This window comes from Furipterus horrens, unplaced genomic scaffold (assembly GCF_987537825.1).
Source record: "Furipterus horrens unplaced genomic scaffold, mFurHor1.1.pri manual_scaffold_17, whole genome shotgun sequence".
NCBI lineage: Eukaryota > Metazoa > Chordata > Mammalia > Chiroptera > Furipteridae > Furipterus > Furipterus horrens.
In genome coordinates, this window is record NW_028327187.1 from 29,600,054 (window position 1) to 29,617,689 (window position 17,636).

Sequence of the window (17,636 nt, forward strand, 5' to 3'; positions counted from 1 at the left end):
ATCTGATAAGGGGTTAATATCCAAAATTTATAAAGAACTTATATAACTCAACACCAACAAACAAACAATCCAGTTAAAAGAAAATTGGGCAAAGGACCTGAATAGACATTTCTCCAAAGAGAACATACAAATGTCCAATAGAGATGAAAAGGTGCTCAATGTCACTAATCATCAGAGAAATGCAAATTAAAACCACAATGAGATATCACCTCACACCTGTCAGAATGGCTATCAATAAATCAACAAACAGCAAGTATAGACTTTAGGTATAGACTACCTCGCTATACAGGGTTTATCTGGAAAAGCCCCTGGTAGCACCTGATCACTGACTTTGGAGAACCTGGACCAGAATTAAGAATAGCGGAGCTTCTGTCTAGCTTTCTTTCAGCTGTCTTATCTTCATCTTTTATGCCCTATCTTTAGTTTTAAATCTTTTCTACATAAAAGACCTCTATCAGAGGGCCCTAATGAAGCTTATAGCTAATCTAATTCACAGTAAGATGAGAATGGCTGAGAATGAAGAAAAGCCTTACCATTCCTGGGTAACATTAAAATTTTGATAGTAACATGAGAATTTTATCAATGTCTTCCTTGTCTTAAATCAATGAATAGTACATAGATGAAAGTATAGGGCCATTGTGACCCCACTTTTGTTATGCTTAAGGTCATCTCCAGCAGGTAATATCCCCAGGCTTTTCTGTCATGCTATTGAATATGCATGTGGAATTAGGAGGACCTCTTGGCAGCACTGCCATCTATTTAGATTAAACCAGGATTACAGGCTGTCTGACTACACAGCATCAGAAAGGGCACACAGAATCAGGAAGGACAATGAAATCTCAGAGCAAAGAAAATGACTCTAATCCCCATACCTTTATTTGGCTATAGACATGTCCTCCAAAGGGAAAGTGTTCCTCCCTAAAGCATGAGCACCATAGGCACAGATTTCCCAGTGCAATATTTTTATATCCCTTAGGACTGGCATGCCCTGATGGTTGCTAGGATACTATAAATCAGGAAAGAAAACATCACATAATGGTAGATGCAAAGAAGCAGGCACAGGCCTGTTTTGCTGACTATGTACTGGATTGTTACTTATTATCATCATGATTAGGATCATCTCTAACAGCTCCTGTCTATTTTCCTTCTGCAAGCTAGGATGCCATTGCATTTCAATTGGTAAAGAGTGTTTATAATTCATTATTTTGAGGAGTAATTGAATTTGTGAAAGTTGAACTTCATAATTGCTACTGAGGAATCTATTAATGAGTAAGAAGAAGGTTGGGGTGAGCATGTGTGTGTTTTTTCCCCGACTATTAAATGATAACTTCAATTTGGGAATGAAATCACCCTCCATTGATTTCCAGTGTATTCTGCCATTGTCCAGATAGCACTTTCAAAGTGTTCTGTAAATGAGATTAGTAGCTGAGGTAACTGCTGCTGTAAAAGCATGCAATAAAAGGCAAGCTTTAGAACTGCCACTTTCTTGATGTTGTAACTTAACTACCTCCTTTCCAAATCAAAGCTCAATGAGATAGAAGATAAAGTTCTGTTTGACTTTTGACCTTGCCTCTTATCTCCTAAAGGAGAGAGACAGTCAAGACAATACTGAGATCCCCAACTCACTTTATGATGTTAATTACATAACTGTGAAATGAAAAGGAAACATTTCTTTAGAAAATTACTTAGTATTAATCATTACTCTTAGATCTGGGGATCTTCCCTTAAAACTAACAAACAGTAACCAATCCTTCTGCAATCATTTTTCAGTGTTGTTGCCCAGATGGGTCTTCTAAGTGCAGTTCTTTATGAGGGTTGGGAGAAAACTAAAATTTATCTCCATATACTGACTTTGCCTACATACCTGAGTGCTATTCATTGACAGTGGACACCCTTCACGTGAATAAGTCCTTGAAAGCAGGTTTTTCATCAACACCAGTCCTTGTGTCTGAATGCCTGAAGGTTTATTGGGAGAACATCTTGCATCTGAGACAGGCTCCTCTCCACCACCAATGAGGACCATGAGGTGGGATGGTACCATGCTGGGTCTATATCATATATCCCTCATTCATTAGTTTCTATTATAAGCAATAGATAGCTATCTACCTCCTTCTTTATTTTCTATCTCTCACCCACTTTGAGATTTTAAGGGGAAGGGTGCATGTGTTATTTATTTCTTTGATTTCACACAGTCCTTATGGAATTTTAAAAAATAATTTATTTGTTTGTTTGTTTGTTTTTAGAGAGGGGGAAAGGATAAAGAGAGGGAGATAAATATCACTGTGTGGTTGCCTCTCATTCGCGCCCCCAACTGGGGACCTGATGTGCAACCTAGTCATGTACCCTGACTGAGCATCAAACCAGCGACCCTTGGTTCGCAGGCCGACGACTTATGGAATTTTTTTTTGTACCTAACAAGTGCTTAATTAATGTATAGTTAATTAAAAGAGTTTTGAAGCTATAGTAAATATCAGAAATCAGGTAAAAGTATTATAAGTACCTTCACTGTAACTTGAACATGGTTGGAGGAGTTAAAAACTTCCTATGACCCTAAAAATAAGTTTAGCCAGTTTTGAAATCTTTGCTGTTTTTAAATAAAGTGGAGGAAAAAAAGATTTTAAAAATAAGTTTTAAATTCTGCAGAGCAAAGTTTCTGATGAAGGTGATAATAAAGGAATGGCATAGATGAAGCTTATCATTAGCCCAGACTCAGATTTCCTTCCCACCTAGGCCATTTGTAACTGAGCAAACCAGGGCCTATACATGTGTCATGTTGATGCATGATCCAACAATTAGTATTAAAGGAAAAAGGATTTTTACTTACCTTGAGGGGGCTGGGAGCACTCCTGTTTGGAGCCCTGTTCTCCCATGAAACCCAGCACTTCCCTTGCTCCACAGCAGACTGTAAGCCAAAAGCATGCCCAAATGTTCCCCATATCCTTATCTTTTCTTAAGTTGGCTGCACAAATAGGTCTCTATCCCCTCTTAAATGTGCTTTTGTGGGGTTCGGAGTCGCCATTTTCTCACAGCAGCTCTCTCCTTCAGGATCTGAGGTACGTTGTCCTCAGCCTCCATGAAGTAGTCCAGGAAAACATGTGCTATGTTACACTGGACCATGGTGGAGTCCAAGGAGGCACATGTCCCAAGAGAGTGGCTTTTCTGTACATCCTTCATAGAAGCTGAAGTCTGCAGCTTCCACATTACTGGTCAAGTTCAGTTCCAAAGCATCCCCCACAAATCCATGCTTGGTTAGGCAGGTTCCCTCACAGCTCCAGCAGCTTTGCTGGATCCCTTCACAGCTCCATCAACTCTGTCTTTATACCCTTTCCTCAGTCTGCATGGCTCTCTTTCTCAGGCCACATTGTGAAATCCTGACTCCTGGCCAGCATAATTTCTACCTTACATACTAGCCCTCATGGTAGACTGCTTCACTACAAACTGCATAGCTGCTTGCTGCTTCCTTTTTCAGACCTCATGGCCAAATTTTCTTCCCTCTCTCACTCCTCCCTTATTTTAAATGCTGACATGAAACTTCCTATGTGACCTCATATCTGGCCCCTCATACAATGTGCTACTTTTGCCAGTTCCCCCTTATCTTTTATTTTCCTTCAGCTGTCATCTCTATTCAGGGCAAGAGTTTCATGTGACACAGGAGCCTCTGCCTCCCTGCCTCTCATGCAGGTGCTATATAAGCTCCCCACAGCTGTGTCTCAAGTCACTATAAGCTCTAAAAGTCATGTAGTCTTTTTGCCCAGGGCAGAAGTTTGCTTTCCTTCAAAAAGGACACAGCTATCACCTTGCCATTGTTTTAAAAGCATCTTAACCATTGTATTATCTGCTCCCCATTCCCCCCACAGAGGTTTATGGGGGTTTTGTGGGGAATATGCTCTGCTACTTTGGGGAACCCCCACTATTACCCCATTATACTAGCATGCTTCCTAATATTGTCATAATTAGTGGGGTCACATTACCTATGAAATACAGTTATTCAGTAATACTTAATAGGGAACTGCTCCCAGGGAAATTGTGCAGCCTAGTGAGGAGCCATAAGAAGTGGAACAGAAATATCAGCCTAGAATTTATCTTTCATAGTAAGAAGAAGTAAATATGAGGCTCCCTCATTTGTTTTTTCCACTTTTGGTACAAGCTGCTAAAAATGACTAAATAAATACTTCAAATCATTGAAAGTCATAGAAGATGACCACTGATGCCAAGTTATTTAGTAATGATTCAATTCACATTGACACAACAGTGGCAGAGCAGCCTGACTGGCTGAAGGATTTGCTTCCTTTCAATTGACTAAGGATATACCTTTTCTATCCTCTATTTTGTCAATTTTTATTTCTTCCTACTCCCAGTTGTCTTTCACCACTGAACCAATTTTCTTGGCAAAATTCAAGTAAAGAGCTGAGTAAAATAAGTAGATAACTAGGTACAGAGCAAGGCTGAGTCAGAAATTCAGGGGTCTCTAGAAGAAATTATCTTGTAAGAAGTCAAGAAAAGAACTTAACCTTGAGCCAGGGAGTGCTTATCTTCTGAATTTCATGCAAATTATCTTCCCCCCTGGAAATGCAAATAGTGTCTGAATGTTGGCTTGGGCAGCCTGAAGAACCAAATTTGTAAGCAAGGGATCAGGTGGCTGCAGTTAAATCATGATTCTGAAACAGAAGTGAGAGCTAAGATTTTTTTTAAGTGCAATTGTTCTCAAAAAGGACAAAAACAAACAGTTTTGTTTACAGTTTTCAAAGTGTGGTCAAAGTATCACTGATGGTCCTTCAGTCTTTTCATGGGGTCTGCAAGCTCAACACTATTTTCGTAATAATACGAAGGTATTTCTTATGTTTTCCCTGTGTTGACATTTTAAGTGACAGTACAAAAGCAATAGTGGTAAAATTACTGGTCCCATAACATTAATCAGAACAGTGGCCACAAACTGTTATTAATACTATATTAAGCAATAAGAGTATGGGCTATCTACAACACTAGTAATACAATAAACACATATTGTATAACTTCAATACACTTTTCAAAAAAATCTTGAAAAATAACAGGTTCTGTCTTTACTAAAAATTTTGTGTCCATGTGAAAATATTTCTGACTTTGTCAAACATGTTTAAATCCCATGTATCTTTCATGTCTTAACAGGAATTGCAGATATAACCTGTATATTGATACCTACTATATACTAAAGTAGAGTTAATAAATAACCATAGTTATACTAACAGAATTCTTCTTCATATTTAAGCTATTAACATATATATATACTATTAATAATGACCAACAAAAATCCAATGTTTATACCAGAGAACAGCCATTTTCAAAATCCTTACATGAAGGCAGAATAACTTACTAGTTCCAGAACAGACTCCGCTACCAGCCAGCCTGAGTTTGAGTCCCAGCTTTGTCGCCTCCTAACAGAGTAATCATGGATAATGTACAGTATATAACCTTTGTGTGCTTTGGTCTATCCACTTTACTCAAAGAGCTATGAGGTTAAATAAGTTAATATGTGTAAAATGCTTAGAACAGTGCCTGGCACATAGTAAGTGCAATGTAAGTGTTCATTTAATTATCAGTATGATTGGTGAATTGTTTGAAATTGAGATCATGTGTGAGTATCAGACACAACATTATTAGAGATATTTGATGTACATTTAAGGAGGCCAAGTACATAACCTGTACTTTAGCAGGTCAATAAAAGCTTATATCTCAGACTAAAACATGTCACTTTCTGTTGGCCTATCACCTTTCTACTGGGCTTTCCACAGTTTGAAACATAATCTTTGGGGAGCAGGGGGGAGTAGTTCAATATTTAGTAATATACAAGATTTTTCTCTGATTTTATGCTATATTTAACAACATAGTAATTATTTTCTTCTGCCCCTAGGTGTAAGTTCACAAGGTTAATTGCTGATTCCTAGTTCTATAATACACTACTTTCTAAATCTGTTTTATAACATTGCTTTTTCTCACCAAAATATCTTTACTTCACAAAATTATTTAACAAAATTAATTTCAAGGAACCCTTTAAAAAGAAAAGGCGAGAAGGGTCTCTGAGAGTGGTGTCAGTTTTCTATTTTTTGACTTGGATAGTAGTTACATGAGTATTTGCTTTGTGATAGGTTATAGAGCTGTACATTCATGCTTTGTGTACTTCGTTGTATGAATTCTACTTCACAATAAAGAGAGTTAAAGGGATAATGAAAGAAATGAATAGAGGGAAAAGGGCACATATGTTTATTTAGAAAGAGTTACAATATGATTTGTTCTTCCAATTCATAAAGTATAAATTATGTTAGGACATTGATTTCAAAAATATTGGGCATTCCTGCTTTAACCTTTGACACATCTCTAAATCTGTCACACAGAAGGCTCTACTTCAATGGAGAATGAGTTGTTTTCATTGTTTAAAAACTCCATTCAAGTGGATAGCTCATTTCCAGATACCAGTCTCAAGACAAGTCACAGCAAGTGGCACCACAGTATTTCAAACTGTACTAGTGGAAGCTTAGGCTGGCAGTCTTTTTCATTTAAGTACTGACCATGGTCACTGAGAAAGATGGCTCTGGTCTGAGTTGGGCATCTAGGATTAGCACCATGTGGTTGAGGGGATTGTTGGTTTTGAATCTCCATGGTTTGTTTAAACACCTCTGCAATGCTGACTTTGAAGTCCAATAAGATAATTATAAATAGCAAATGATATTTGATATTTGGCTAGTACCCTCCTTATAAATCCATTAAGAAACTAATTTAATACTTCAATAATTTTACCATCCTTTTTATCATGTTTCCTATTTTATCTTGTAATGTTTTTACTCCTGCCTTCACTGACCTCTGGCTTTTTACAGTTCTGAGAAATTATATATTTGAGTGATGGTAGCTTTTATAGAGGTAACTACATTTCTTTAAGTTTTTTTCTTCCTTATCCTTTATTAATTTGCTTTGGTGCCCTTGAATTCTGTTTCTGGGAAAGTTTTGGGAAGGCTTAATCTGTTAGACTTGTTCTTTCATAATTTGACTTTTACATATTATATGGTATCTCCTCACACTCCCCAACATGCAACTTCCACTTGTAATCAATGTTCCAAATCATGTATCTTTTCTTATCATTTTGAGTAGTAACCATGCTACATGAAAGAGAAACTGTATAGGCTGGACCATTATAAGTAGAAAAATTTAGTGATGACTTTTTAAAAAGTAACATCAGCAGAAATGGAAAAATAAGTACCTTTGAAAATCCTCTCACAAAAGCAATGTTGGAAAAAATTATAAGAATCAACTGTTTAGAACTCTGGAAATTAATTAAATGGTCACAATATTCTGATAAGTATTTATTTAATAAAAATGGTTGAATATTGATTAGAGCAGTGAGTTTGTGGCATTTTATTTTTTATTTAATTTTTATTGTATTTTTTTCCATTACCAGTCAGCCCCAAAATAGACTTGTTAACTAACACTATGTAATCACAATGAAAATCCGCATTATAACAGCCACTAGAGAGGGTAGAATGGGGCTGGACCTATTTCAAAGTCCCATTCTGAGGAAGTTGTCATTATTTGACCTGTCCTGTGATTTTCTGAAATATCCTACTTGCAAGTCTTGTCTTTAATTGACCTGAGAGATTATACAGTGAAATAGCCTTTTCCTGAAGGTTTTTTAAAAACTATTATTGGTAAGTGTTTGACATTGAGGTTGCTTAATTCAATAGATAACAGTTGGACAAATGAGGAACTAAACAAAAAGCTTAAATGACAAAGCTACGGAATTAGATATCCATATAAGGCTTCTAAAGTACCTAGTAGTTCCAGTAATCTAGAAGACCATGCTCGTGCATAAGTCTGTACTCATGCCAAAGCCTGAATACATGCTCATGAAAGACCTGAGAAGGCCATAACCCAGCACCTATTATCATAAATATACTCAGCAAAATGTGAACAGAGGGAGCATACCTCAACATAATAAAGACCATATACAAGAATATAGAGAGAGCTTATACAACTCAACACCAGGAAAACAAACAACCTAATTAAAAAATGGGCAAAGGACCTGAATAGACACTCCTCCAAAGTGAACATATGGAGAGCCCATAGACATATGAAAAATGCTCAACATCACTAGACATCAGAGAGATGCAAACTAAAACCACAATGAGATATCACCTCATACCTGTCAGAATGCTTATCATTAATAAACCAACAAAAAACAAGTCCTGGCAAGGATATGGAGTAAAGGGAACCCTAGTGTGCTGTTGCTAGGTATGTAGATTGATGCAGCCACTGCCAATAGGGCAAAAGAAATAACAAGGGAAATCAACAAAACCAAAAGTTGGCTCTTTGAAAAGGTCAACAAAATCAAATAAACTTCTTTAACTAAAATGATCAAGAAATAGAGAAAACACTCAATTTACTAAAATAATGAATAAAAGAGGAAACATTAGTACAGATATTATAAAAATAAAAAGGATTTTTTATAAGGGAATGTTATGAACAGTTATATGTCAACAATTGGATAAATCACAGATGACTTAATATAACTCAGGAAGAAAAATAAAAATCCAAATGAAAAGCAAAAAGATTAAGTGAGTAATAATAATAATACTCACAAAGAATAGACCAGAACCAAATATGGCCAAGGATAAGTTATTCCAAATGTTTAATAAAGAATTATCACAGGGGACTTCTGGCCAAGACGAAAGTATAGGAAGACATGCTGCATCTCCCTCCACAACTAAGAAGAAATACAACTACTGTACCTCAAAACTAGAAACAACCAGAAGTTCCAGAAAATCAAACTGCATGGAAGTCCAACAAACAAAGATATAAAGAAGAAATACTCATCCAGACAGGTAGGAGGGGTGGAGCCAGGGTAGAGAGGACACGATGTGATGGTGGCAGCAGCGGTTGCAGTGGCAGGCTGGCAGAAAACACAGTTACATATTTTAAAATGTCAGGAGGGATACCTGGGGAGCATTTTCAGCTCCTCGCCAGACTTCGTGCAGCTCATAGTCCCAACAGGGAAAATCAAGCCTCATTGTTTTGACTGTGCAAACTAGTGGGGGTTGGGGCAGAGGCAGAAACTGCCAGTGTCTCAGCAGAGTCCACTTGTTTAAAGGGCCCTCACAGTCCTAGAATGTCCACAGGCCCATTCACTCTGGGAATAACAGCCAGGGAAACAACTAGAGAGGCACCAGTCTCATACGAAAGTGGGAGAAGTGCATGGAAAAGGGGCGAGTGCTGGGCAAGCAGCGTTATTCCCTATCAGGCCCCTCCCCTAAATACAGCGCCACAACATGGTTAAACAGGTAGCCCTGTACTGATGAATCCCTAAGGTTCTGCCCCTTACAACATAACAGGAGTGACAGCTCTACCTAAGACACAGAGGCAAGCACACACAGGAGACTTCCAGCCAAGATGGAGGCCAAGACTGACATGCTCCATCTCCCTCCACAATTAAGAAGGAATACAACTACCACAAAACCAGAAATAACCAGAAGTTTCAGAAAATAAGTGGAAGTTCAATGTATGAAGTTATAAAGAAGTGGTGCTCATAGGAACGGGTAGGAGGGGTGAAGCGAGGGCAGAGAGGTCAAGCTGTGCTGGCGGCAGCAGCAGTGGCAATGGCAGTGGGACAGCAGTAAAGACAGACTCTCATATTTAAGGGGAGGCGAGAAGCACCTGGGGAGCACCCCTTGCAGAGACCAGACCTGTCAGCTTATGATTCCAATGCCGGGGAAGGCAGACCCCCATTGACTTGGACTGTGAGGCCCAGAGGGGGTGGGGATGGAGGAAGAGGCTCCCGGTCTTTCAGTAGAGAGTGAATGGCAGGTATCCATCTTGGAACCCCACCCCCACAGAATATGCCAAAGCGTGGTGAGAAGTCACCCAGTTGTGAAGAGTGCACGGGCCTCCACCTCCTACAGCATAGAAGGTGTGACAGCCCCGCCAAGGAAGCAAAGGTAAACACAAAACTGTCAGGATGGCACAGATCATGATAGAGATCCCAGTGATGCATCTGACCAGACAGCAAATATCTAATCTAATGAACCAGCAGATAGGAAATCTCTCTGAGGCACAGTTCAGAGCTTTGGTTATAAAAATGCTTACAGACCTAACAGCAGATCTTAAACAAGATGGGGAAGAAATGAAGCCTAGTCCTGCTGAAATGAACAAAAACACATATGAAACTAGTGGTGAGGGAAAGAAAACCAGGGATAAAATCAACAAATTGGAACATAGGGAAGGAATAGATAGTCAACAAGTGCAGAAAGAGGAAACAAAAAGTGAGGAAAATGAGAAGAGGCTCAGAAACCTATGGGATAGCTATAAACGGGTCAACATTCAAATCATAGGGTTGCCAGAAAGTGAAGAAGAAGAACTAAAAATTGAAAAATTATGTGAAAAAAAAATAATGAAGCAGAACTTCCCTAACTTGGGGAAGGAAATAGACTTACAAGTCCAGGAAGCACAGAGTTCCAAAAAAAACTGGACCCAGGGAGAACCACTCCAAGACACATTATAATCAAAATGTCAAAAATTAAGGTTAAAGAGAGAATCTTAAAAGCAGCAAAGGAGAAGAAGACAATTACATACAAAGGAGTCCCAATAAGACTATCAGCTGATTTCTCATAAGAAACTCTGCAGGCAAGAAGGGACTGGCAAGAAATGGTCAAAGTAATGAAAAGCAAAAACCTACAACCACAATTACTCTATCCAGCAAAGCTTTCATTCAGAATAGAAGGGCAGAGAAAGTGTTTCCAGGACAAAGTAAAACTGAAGAAGTTTATCAGATCCAAACCACTGTAATATGAAATGTTAAAGGGACTTGTTTAGGTTAAAGAGGCTCAAAACTATAAACATTAAAATGAAAATTGTATCACAACAACCAACAACAGAAGCTAGGGAACCAAAACAAAGGCAGACTAAGAAGGCAACAAGAGTGGGAAAAGAATTATAGGTATGGAGAACATTATGTGGGGAGGTCAGCAGAGAGTGGGAAGGGGGAAAAGGGAAGGAGATGGTACAGGAATTAAGCACAATAGGAGGAAGTGGAGTAGACAGGAAGATGTTGAGAAGAACTATATGCACAACAAATGGGCATGGACTAAGGGGGGGCAATTAGAGGGAGGGGGTCACTGGTTAGATGGGAACAAAGGGAAAATAAATTGGGACAACTGTAACAGCATAATCAATAAAGCATATTTTAAAAAAAGAATTATCATCAATACTTCATAAGCTATTTCCCCCAAATAGAAGAATAATGACTACTGAGGCAAGCAGCACACTGATACAAAACCCAGATAATTAAATCACACGTATAAATCAATCTCTCTTATGAATATAAATGTAAAAAATCATCAAAAAATACTAACAAAGAAAATCAGCTGTGTATTTTAATGATTATATAACACGAACAAGTACAATTTATCCCAGGAATGCCAGGGTACTTCAACATACAAATATCAACATAATAGATTAAACACATCAATGGAATGAAAGGGCAAAAACCACATGATCATCTCAATTTATAAAGAAAAAATAATTTGATAAAAGCCAACCCCCTTTGTGATAAAGAAAACACTCAAAGTAGAAATGGAACTGAACTTCTTTAACTTGATAAAGGGAATTTATTTTTAAAATGCACAGCGAACATTATATTTAATGGTGAAATACAGAATGCTTTCTTTCTATGATTAGCATCAAGACACAGGATATCTCCTTTTTTTATTTCTATATGACATCACTGGATCTATCAGACAAAGTAATCAGGAAATAAAGGAGGGAAGAAAGGAAGGAAGGGCATTCAGATCAGAAAGGAAAAAGTAAAATTATTTCTATTTGCAGATAGCATAATTTTATGTAGAAAAAACACTAAGGATCCCACAGAAATAAAAAGGAGATAATTAGTTAAACAAGATCCATATACAAAAACCAGTTCTACTTCTATACACAAGCAATAAAACACCTGAAAATGAAATTAAGAAAGCAATTCCATTTATAATATCACCAAAAAGAATAAAGTACTTATGAATAAATTTAACAAAAAAATGTAAAAGTCATATTCTTAAAAACTAAAACATTGTTAAAAAATGAAGATCTAAATAAACAAAAGGGCATTCCATGTTCAAAGATCAAAAGACTTAATATTGCTGAGATGACAATATTATCCAAATTGATCTACAGCTTCAAAGCAATCTCCATCAAAATCCCAGCTGCATTTTTATTTTCCAAAAATTAATAAAGAGGTGCTAAAATTCACTTGGGATTGCAAGGGACCCATAATGTCCAATAGAATTTAAAAGTAAAGAACAATGGTGGTTGAATAACACTTCTGAATTTCAAAACTTAATACAAAGCAACAATACTTAAGCCTGTGTGGAACTAGAATCAAGATAGACATGTGTATCAGAGGAATAGAATTGAGAGTCTAGAAACCCTTACCTTTATAGTTAATTTCTTTTTGACCAAGATGCCAAGACAATCAATGAGAAAAATAACAGCCTCTTCAAGAGATGGTATTGGTACAACCAGATATCCAATGAATTAGAACTCTTATCTCACACAATAGAAATAAATTAGAACTTTTATTTCATGCTATAGAAAGAAATAAGATGAAATTGCAACATAGACCTAAATGTAAGGGCTAAAAACTATAAAACTCATAGAAGAAAAATGAGTAATTCTTCATGACCTGGAGTAGTTAAAGCCTTCTTAGATATGACATCAAAGGCATTAAATGACTGACAAAAAATAGACTTCATGAAAGTTAAAATAGAGTTTGTAGTTCAAAGGATACCATCAAGAACATGAAGATATCTCATAGACTGGGAGAAAATATTTGTAAATCATATCTAAGAAAGAATCTATATACAGAATACATAAAAATTTTGTGCAGGTCATTAATAAAAAGACAACTTTAAAATAGGCACATGATCTGAATAGAATTTCTTTGAAGAATATATGCAAACAACCAATAAACACATAAAAATGTGTTCATTATTAGCCATCAGAGAAATGGAAAACAAAAGCACAATGAGATATCATTTTATATCCATCAGGAAGATTATATAAAAAAGATATATAATTACAAGTGTTGGTCAAAGTACAGGAAAATTGGAATCCTCATACATTGCTGGTAAAAATTTAAAATTGTATAGCCACTTAGAAAAAATGTTCATGAGTTCCTAAAGAAAAGAAATTAAACAAAATACAAAATGACCCAGCAATTCCACCCATAGGTGGAATCAAAAAGCATATATCCACATAAAAACTTGTTAAATGTTGATAGCTGCATTAATCATAATAGCAAAAAATGTAAACCCACATGTTTGTCACCTGATAAATTGAATAAACAAAATGTGGTGTACACATACAAATGAAATATTATTCAGCCACTAAGAGGAATGAAGTACTACAACATGATGAATCCAAGACTATTATGCTAAGTGAACAAGTCAGTCACAAAAGAGCACATATTGTATGATTCCATTAATATGAAATGTTCAGAATATGCAAATATTGGGCTGGCTAAAAAGTCCTTACAGTTTTTTCTGTAAAATAAGACACATTTTTCATTTTCACCGGTAATGTTATTGACTTGGATATTTTGAGTATGTCAGCTATCTCCCACACGGTATAATATTGATTGTCCTCAATTAATGGCTGGGTTTGATTGCTATCAACCTCAACTGGTCTATCCAACCATGAAGCATTGTCCAGTGAGGAATCTCCAGCATAGATCTTCGCTAACCACTTTTGACATGTTTGATCAGTCATAGAGCCTTCTCCATATACTGCACAAATCTTTTTTGTATTTAAGTTGTGTGTGTTTTTACATTTCTTTAAATAATAAATCATAATATGCTGAAAATATTGTGCACTTTCTTCCATCTTTAATATTAAAATGGCTACACAAAAATTCACCAGTTTTGATAAATTTTAATGCATGCTGATATGACAGCTGTCACAATACAATCTAACAATTTTTTTCTAAGTTAAAAATAACTAATTACTACTAGAGCCATTTTACAGAAATAAATAAATAAATAAATAAACATTTTGGCCAAGCCAATATATGGCTACAGAAAGACGAGTGGCTGCCAAGGGATGATGAGACAGGTGAGATAGAATGGGGAGTGACTGCTAATTTGTGTGCTGTTTCTTTTTTGGTTGATGAAAATGGTCTTAAACTGTATTGTGGTGTGGTTGCACAACTCTGTGCATTAGTGAATGCTATTGAATTTAAATTTTAAATGTGAAAATTTTATTGTAGGTGATTCATATTTCAGTATAGCTGACAAAAAAGTATATTGGATAAGCAGCCTACAATTTACAAAGTGCAAAATCAATGAAGACAAGGAAAATTAAAACCACATAGTTCTAAGTAGCAGAGCTGATATGCAAAGCCATATATGTCTGGTTCTTATGTTTATAATAATAACCAATGTGATATAATGCCAAAGATAGGTGGAGCCACAGCAATAATTTAATTTTTTGGCACAGTTGGGGTTATGATTTAAGGGTATCTACAGTAACTTTTTCATGGAAGTACTAGCAGATAAACATTCTGTTATTAAAATTGCATGCATTTGGGTTAAGCACAGCTCTCTCCAAATAGGGATTTTGGAATATAAGAACTTTTGTTGGAGTAGTTACTTATAATAGCTTAATAAATTCTAATTTCTTACTGTAAAAATTCTTAAACTGATTGTTGTAAGATCTAGTTCTAGTCCCAGTTCTGCCATTAATTTACTGTACTTTATTGGCCAAGTCACATTACCTCTATGTGCCCCCATTTCTTTACTTTTAAATAAAAATTGGACTTGATGATTTGAAAAGCCATAAGTCCTTCCATATTTAATATTCCATTTATTAATTCATTTATTTAAAATATTTACTGATCACAAGCTATGTGCCAAACATTGTGTTACACTCTGGGGATAGTGTGATAAGACAAAGAGCCTGCCCTCATAAAGGTTACATTCTGGTAATGAGAGATAGATAACGCTGAACTGTGATGGAAATAAAATGAGGTAATTGTATGGAGAGTGACTCATGGCTACTGTACATTGGGGGAAGGCCTGTCTAAGGAGATAACATACGTCTGATATTTGAGTAGTAAGGAAGAACCACATGTGAAATATTTGGAGAAAGAACTAAGGTTGTTTCTGACAGAGGAAACAGCAAATATAAAGACCATGAGGTAGGAAGAAGCTTGGAGAACTTCGAGGAACCAATCAGAAAAAGATGGCCAATGTGACTGGAATGCAGTGTGCAAAGGAGAGGGTGGGTCTGGAAGAAATTGGAAAGCTGATCAGAAGCCAGATCGCACACAGTTTTGTAAGTTGTAAGTGCATGTTTTGGATATAATGTAGGTTAAAATAGAAAACTGTTAAGGGGTTTTAAGAGGGAGTATGACAAGATCAGTATTATATTTTTAAAAACATTATTCAGGCTGCAGTGAGACAAAATGGCTTACAGGAAGAAAAGCATATGAGACAGACACCCATTATGGAGGATATTGCCTGCAGCACACTAACTTTAGCACATTATATGCTAACCTTATATCCAAACTGCTTATTATAGCTTTCTAAAGGGTATATGTCTTCAGGATGGCAAATATAACTGATAAGAATTCAGTTGATGTGACACAAAATAAAATTGCATTCCGTATGAAAAATTTAAGTGTTCATATTATGCGCCTTATAAAGGACTCGATATCACTCCATTGGGCGATATTTTAGAATGTGTGTGCATAGCTAAATTCTAGTCAGAAACACAAAGACAGAACATTATGATGATGTACAACTTCTCTTTCTCTTCCTAAAATAGTGGTAAATCTTAGATTGAGGAACAAAAGAACCAGCCATGATACAATGTATCAGACATTTAGTAATATGTTAAACATCCATGACTAAAGATTACAGCCTTTGTGGCATTTATTGCTTCAATAAACAGGCAGTTAGGTTAGGGAGAAAAGATCAGCCCAGCTGGCATCTATAGCTATACAGGACCTCAATTGTCATTAGCCAGAATTTCACCAGCTGACAACAAAATCTGCTAGGCGTAAATCTCTATTGCCTAGAAGATTCATTTTTATGGAATATCTCATACCCTGAAAATGTTTTACATTCTTACCATGATATTAAGGGGAAACAAAACAGAAATGCCATTGGCAGCAAAAATACCTACTAATAATATTGAGTATGATTTATCTTCACAGAAAGAAAAATATGACAATGGTCCTAATTTTGTTTATCTCTATCAATGAAGAATGAAAGCAAAAACCAGAAAACAACAGACAGTAGCCTACCAGGACTTTCTACCCTACAGATTTAAGCTTTATATTGAAGAGGAAAACATTGCAACATGTTGTATGTACCTACTTCAGAAAGAAAAGCTAATACTATTAAAGGTTATAAATTCTGAAATAAATTTTCCTAGTTTTCCAATCAGTCTCTATTTTAAGATGTACAATTTTAGCTAAAAAACAAGATAAGAGACTTCCGGCCAAGATGGAGGCTTAGACGGACACGTTCAGTCTCCCTCTACAACTAGAGAGGAATACAACTACCTCAAAACAAAAGATAACTAGAAATTCTAGAAAATAAAACTACACGGAAGCCCAACGTATGAAGTTATAAACCAGTGGCGCCCTTTGGGCAGGTAGGAAGAGCGAAAGTGGGTGGTGCTGTTTGCGGTCGCACCAGGGACAGCGGCAGGGAGAACAATCCCAGCGGCAGGGAGAACAATTCCGGCTGCAGTCGAACCCCGGCAGATTGCAACCACAACGCTGGGGAAAGCAGCCACCACATCGTCTTGAACAGTGAGGCCCAGAGGGTGGGAGGATGGATCCCGGTCTCCTAGCAGAATAACTGTGTGAATCCATCTTGGACCCCCGCCCCCACACAAAGCACCACAGGGCTGCGAAATAGGTTGTGGAACGGCGCCGGTCGCTGGGTTGTGACCACAAAGGGCCACGGCACAGCAAGAAAGGTTGCGGATTGCCGCCGGTCGCTGGGTTGTGATGAGTACACAGGCACTGTCCCCTATAGCCGGCCCAAGAAAACAAAACACATCTGTCAAAATGAGGCAGACAACTATAGAAATCCCGGTGGCACAGCTCACCAGGCAACAGATGAAGAATCTGACAGATGAACAAATAAGAAACCTGTCAGAGGCTCAGTTCAGGGCCATTGTTATCAGGTGGCTTACAGAATTAACAAAAGATCTGGAAAAAGATGAGAAAGAATCGAAAAACACTCATAATGAAAGGAACAAAACCACATACGAGACAGATGGTGAGGAAATAAAATCCAGAGTTCAAATCAACAAACCAGAACACAGAGAAGGAGCAAACAGTCAACGAGTGAAGAGAGAAAAAACGGGAAGCAAGGAAAATGATGAGAGGATCAGAAACCTCTGGGACAGCTATAAAAGGCCCAACATAAGAATCACTGGTTTGCTAGAGGGTGAAGAATAAGAACTAAAAATTGAAAAATTAAGTGAAAATATAATAAAGCAGAACTTCCCAAACTTGGGGAAGGAAATAGACTTACAGGTCCAGGAAGCACAGAGAGTTCCAAAAAAACTGGACCCAGGGAGAACCACTCCAAGACACATTATAATCAAAATGTCAA